The following is a 6290-nucleotide window of genomic DNA, read 5'->3' as shown; positions in this document are numbered from 1 at the left end:
ACCATCGCCGGGTGCCACTAGCCAGACGTCGGGGGCTGGAGTTCGCTGGCTGGACGCCATGACTTCAGTCACCAGCGTTGGTAGAGCGGGCCACCAACAAATCCTGTTTATGATATAATCTTGCTGGTCTGCCATTTCATCAACTGAAATAGCTTCACCGCCAGCCGGGAATGTTTGAATGTTTGTCTTGAAGGGCACTCCGATTTCGGTACACGCTGAGGAGGAGGAGGAGGAGATTAGTGTTTAACGTCCCGTCGACAACGAGGTCGTTAGAGACGGAGCGCAAGCTCGGGTGAGGGAAGGATGGGGAAGGAAATCGGCCGTGCCCTTTCAAGGGAACCATCCCGGCATTTGCCTGAAGCGATTTAGGGAAATCACGGAAAACCTAAATCAGGATGGCCGGAGACGGGATTGAACCGTCGTCCTCCGGAATGCGAGTCCAGTGTGCTAACCACTGCGCCACCTCGCTCCGTCGGTACACGCTGAGTTGTGATGGTCACAGGCGAGGATTCAACGCCTTCCTGCGGAGAACCAGAGTTTCAACGACCACCCACGCCCTGTTGGACTGGGGACTGGATTTGTACAGGAGGATGATCCTAGGAAATAAATCAAATGCTTCCATTCCGAACACGGTGGATTTCCCTTGCTTACCCACTAGATGGTGTGCGAATTTATGTGAATTAGAATGTTCAGTTCAAAAGGTCAGTAGAGTTTGCTACTTTGGGTAAATATCTAGAATCTGGACATATGCCATCCCTTTTTATTATTCGATACTTCTGCACCATAACCGTCTAGATCATGTACAGAGAATGTAAGTTAATGGTAATGGATCGATATATTATTTCAAAGTATTCTAACTTACTTTGCGAATGACTAACAGTAATTTTGAGTTAACGTTAGCAACACTTTCAGCCTCATTTTACTGTTAGTCCAGTCGAAGGCAACTTAGCCTTTTTCTGAATCTCCAAGGAGGTTCCAAAAGAAGTAATAAAACTCAAATTACAGACTTGAGGCAGCATTCGTGTAATTCGAAATGAGGTACGAGCAGATATTTATCCGTTTCCCTTCGCAGATGAAAGTGAAAAAACCGATCATGCAAGTAGTGAGTATTGGCGACTAACAATCACACATCACATACATGGTGGAACTACCAACATGCTTCGTATGTAATGACCACGTTTAACAAGACTGGCACTACCAAGGGACGGAACATTACGCCCATCACAATAAATTATAGAGGTAAGTTTCGTTGTTGTTAACTTTTGCTAACATAATCCTTTTTAAATAGGTACTGATGTACAAGAATGGTCTAGAACCTGAAAATATCCTTTAACACAAATTGCGAGTACCAAAGCATTTACAGTGATTTGTACAAAGAGAGTAGTACTTTATCACCACCCATGATTTTTTTAAGAAAGAACATATGTCATTAATTATAGCTAATTTTCAATCACAAACCATTTTGGAAGATACATAGGTGTGTAAGAGGGTTCCTGAACTATGAAATATAAATATGACATTTGTTGCGAAAAGTTACATTTACTGCCAAGGTTTAATTTTTGCGCTAAGATTACCTGAAAAATTCAAAACAATAAGAAATCATTAAAAACAATAGATATTATTTCAGAAGCTTAAAATACTAATTAATTGACAAATTCTACGAGTAATAAGGATAATGGGCAGGGGACACTACATCAATAGTGTGGGTGTAACATGATTATTTGGGCTTGAAGGTAGGTGTGCGAGGGTTGCCCGTGCAATTGCGATGGCCGCTGTGTCCAGATGGATTGGGGTCAGCGCATCTGCCTAGTGAGCAGGAGACCTGTGTTTGAACCTCGATTCGGCACAAATTTACAACATACCCGTTGATTTGAATCTGTGCCAACTGGAGCAGATGTCTTTAATTCCTTTGTGTCTTGATTCGTAGTGGCTTCAGGATCAAAAATTCCAAAATGCTGTTTGATGCCACATGTAAAACAGTGCCACATCGAATGAAAGTAATACAATTGCTGTTAATGATCCCCAGAGGTTGTAACCTCCCCACAAAATTGTTGCTGAGAGAACGGGATAGTGCGTCTGCTACAATATTTTGTGTACCGGGAATGTGAACAATTGTAAAATTAAATTCCTGTAAACAAAGTTTCCATCTGCTTGATCTGTCGTGTGTAAATTTAGCGGAAAGTAAAAACTGCATAGCTCTATGATCTGTGTAAAAGGTCGTATGTCTTCCATTAAGAAAATGCTGAAATCTCGTAAATGCCCATACAACACATAATGTTTCAAGTTCTGTGACAGAATAATTGCGTTCAGCAGGTGACAGAATGCGACTCGCAAAGGCAATGTTTTTAATTACTGTAGTACCATCTTCTTCAAATCCCTGAAAAATGTGTACGCCTAAAGCGGTGTTAGAACTGTCGGTGGCAATGGAAAAATTTCTAGTAAGATCTGGATGTGATAAAAGTGGTGCATTCAACAAAGCTTCTTTCAGATTCACAAATTCAGAATGTGCTTGGCTATCCCAGGACCAAATAGTGTTTTTACGCGTCAATTCACATAATCTAGGGGTGTCTAAAGCAGAGTAATGAATAAATTTACGAAAAAAGTTAATGAAACCCAAAAAGCTGCGTAGTTGTTTCTTCTCGTAGGAACAGTAATGTCACGTAAAGCTTGAAGTTTTTCCGGGTCAGGCGCAATGCCTTCTGCTGAAATTACATGTCCAAGAAATTTTATAGAAGTTTTGCCGAAGTGCGATTTGCTAAAATTAACTGTGAGTCCTTGTGCACGAGAAGTTTGTAACAGTTGTTCAAGAATCAAATTGTGTTCAGACCAGTTAGCTTCTGCAATAAGAATGTCATCTACATACGTTGTGATTCTGTCTTTTAATTCTGTCGGAAGTATAGTATTCAAACCGCGAATAAATGCTGCCGAAGAAATAGTTAAACCGAACGGTAATTTGCAAAATTGATAACAGTCACCAAAACAGAGAAAAGCCGTGTGCTTTCTGCAGTTCGGATGGAGCTGAATTTGCCAAAATTCTGATTTCAAATCTAATGTGGAATAAATAGCAGTACCATGATATTTCTGTAGAAGTTCTTCTAGTGTCTGTGGGCGATCTGTTTCATTAATAATAATGTCATTGATATGACGCGAATCAAGTACGAGGCGAAGTGAACCATCCATTTTTTTAACAATATGGAGCGGGTTTATGTACGGACTAACTGCCGGTTCAATAATTTCTTGGTCAAGCATAGCTTGCAATTCTTTCTTAAATTGTTCTCTGTGAATATACGGAATGGGATAATGTTTGGCTTTAAATGTGTCGTGCTGTTTAACTTGAAATTCATACATAAAACCGGACATAGTACCAGGGACGTTGTCAAAAACTGGAGCTTACTGTAAAAGAATTTTGCGAAGTTGCGTGCGTTCGTCGTCTGTATTTACACTGCTCTGTTTAGCTTTATCATAAATCATTTGTATAACGTCATAGTCGGGTTCGACTGGAGTATTATAGTTGTGTACGTATGTATCTGTGAACAATGTGGAATGACAGTCTATGTTACATGATGCGGAAATGACCTCTGTACGATTAATTGTTTGTTCTTCTGCAGATAGAGTGCTGAAATTCTAAAGCCAGTTGTACATTTTCATCATTTAACATTAAATAGCAGTTTTGAAAGTCAATAATTGCGTCGTGTTGTACCAGAAAATTCGTACCTAAAATAACGTCTGTTGTCAATAAGGGAACAATCCAAAAATTTGAGTGAAATGTATGATCTGCAATACAAAATGATAAATGTGTCTGTAATTTTACATCTACTCCTTTACCAGATACTGCTCCTTTTACTTTAATTTTGCCTAATGGTAGCGTAGGATAGGTATTCTCTTTGTTACATTCTTTGAAAGTTTCCTCAATTGTAACTGACATAGGTGATCCAGAATTGATTACTGCTGAAAATTTGGATGATCCAATCTTTACTTCAATGACAGGGTGTGAAACGGTTTTCTGAATAACTGGTTTTTCCTGCAAAAGTGTGTCTCGGATGTCGTCAAAAGTAATAACATTTTCGTGAACAAGATTCTCTGTGTCAAAAGTATTGCTTGCGTTGCTGGAGGATGCAACCTGTACTGTATCTAGTCAAATTCTATCTGACGTGCTATTATTTGCGGGAGGATGCTGTGGCATTTCGACTAGTTGTACTGTTCTGTTATTTCGTCCTGACGTATTACGTTCGCGATAATATCTACTGTCTGGTTCATTCATGATAATCTGTTGTTGCGGATGATTTTGCTGCTGGTAAGACCGACTGTTATTAAACGTACGCTGAAAATTGTGCTCATTACTTTTACGTCTGTCATGATAGTCATTTCTATACGGTGCATTGCGACATGAGTTGAAATGGTGTGTTTTCAGTACGTAGTTATTTCCTTGTCGCTGTGCGTTACTATTTGGCGGAGCCGACGTTATACGTGTAGGCGGCGAAACATTAATGCTTGGTTGACCTTGCAGACTGCATTGTTGGTTAGGTATGCTAAACGGTTGGCTTTGATGCTGTTGCGGGGAAAAGCGTCTATTGTTACCAAAATGTGGTTCCTGTTGCTGATAATTTTGACGATACTGATAATTAAAATTATGTCTGTTATTGAAGTTCTGGTGGTTGTCATTCCTGGAGCGTCGATCACCCTTGCCATTGAAATAGCGTGGCTGATCGTAATTACTGTATGCTTGTTGGCCTTGGTTATGATGTGAAAAATTTTTGTTTACGAAAGAATAATCTGATTGCTGAACTTCCAAAAGCTGTAACACAGCTCTGAATGCCGAAGTATTTTCTTTCTGCTGACCCGTTAAAAGTGACACTCTTAATGATTGTGGTAATTTAGAAATACATAATTGAATAAGTGCAGATTCACTGTATGGTTCACTTAAGTACTGGTTTTGTTGGATCATGTGTTCAAAAAATTGTGTGACAGTGGAAAAATTTGAGGTGTCATAATTCGGTAAACTAATTAATTGATCCTTGATTCCGCGCTGTGTCGTCTTCGACCAATACGCTGACAGAAAAGCGTTTTGAAATTCTTCCACCGAATAGCATTGTCTCGCGATCGGTCTCGTACGAGTTGCCGGTTCGCCTTCCAGAAAAACTGCAAATAAATTCAAGTTTGTGTGTTATGGGCCAAGTCGGTGGAAAAGCAAAGCTAAATTGTTGTATCCAATCCAATGGGTGAATCAGTGTTCTGTCATTTTTAAATACCTTAAATTTTCTCACGGATAGAAAATGCTTGTAATCAAAATTATCGTCTCTGTATGTCTGAGCAGGTTCAGGATTGTATGATAATCTGTTTGTCTGTGACTGTTCGGAATTTAACTCACGTACTCTTTGTAAATTACCTAAATTATACTGGCTGTGTGAGTCTGGAAAATGTTCGCAAAGTGGCGTATGCTGTGACGTGTTAAAGTCTGAAATATTTTTCATCTGAGTCACCTCTTGCTGTAAAGATGACAATTCTCTACGTAATATATTATTGGACGAACCTATCTCACTGACTGTCTGCTGCAAATTTTGGAATTCAGGTGTTCGATTAAACGAAACTGGTGACGTATCGTCTGGTTTGGTGTCATTATTACTTTCGATAACATCAATACGACTGGCCAATTCATCATATTTTTCAGTCCATACTTTTACCTGATCATCGTTTTTAGTATCGCAAGCATTAATTTGTTTTTGTATTTTACTTGTGGTTTTGTTCAATTTCTTAACGTCTGCTTTGATGTCATCGTGATCCTGTATTAGTTCCAACTTTTCAAGTCTGTTGGTCATTGTCTGAAAGTCTACTGTGTGTGTGTGTCTGTTTTTGCTTTAAGATCAGAGATTTCATCATGTAATTCGGTGTTCAACTGTTTGATAGTATTAATTTCGTCTGATACTGTAGCAATATTGTTGTCTACGTATGTTTTTGCTTTCGTAAACAATTTACGCCTATCTTCCTGTCTCTGTGCAGTAATTGTTTCCATGACTTGTTGCTTTACTTTATTCTGTTCCTGTATAAATTTACGGTAACGCGTTTCACTGTTTTATAGGTGATGATTAAAACGTTCGTCAATTTGGCTGTTCTGTTGGTCAAATTTCCCGTCTACTTTCGCATCCAGTGTACATGAAAGTTCTGCTGACATTAATTTAAACTCATCACGTAACTGTGTTGCGTTTTCAGAGCATTGTTTAGCGACTGCACTAATTTCACCTCTAAGTAATTTAGTTGTGGCTGCATGTGTATTACTTAATTCTTGAGCCACA

At 39.1% G+C, this 6290-nt stretch overlaps 1 non-coding gene across 1 annotated transcript; it reads right to left on the bottom strand.

The window, feature by feature from the left end:
* Window positions 1-396: 396 nt before the first annotated feature.
* Trnaa-cgc (transfer RNA alanine (anticodon CGC)) lies at window positions 397-469 on the bottom strand. The gene has a single exon. It is a non-coding gene; the product is annotated as a tRNA-Ala (tRNA).
* Window positions 470-6290: the final 5821 nt, after the last annotated feature.

Source organism: Schistocerca serialis, chromosome 2, assembly GCF_023864345.2.
Source record: "Schistocerca serialis cubense isolate TAMUIC-IGC-003099 chromosome 2, iqSchSeri2.2, whole genome shotgun sequence".
NCBI lineage: Eukaryota > Metazoa > Arthropoda > Insecta > Orthoptera > Acrididae > Schistocerca > Schistocerca serialis.
The sequence above is the reverse complement of the archived record's forward strand: the minus strand, read 5'-3'. Positions and strand labels throughout refer to the sequence as shown.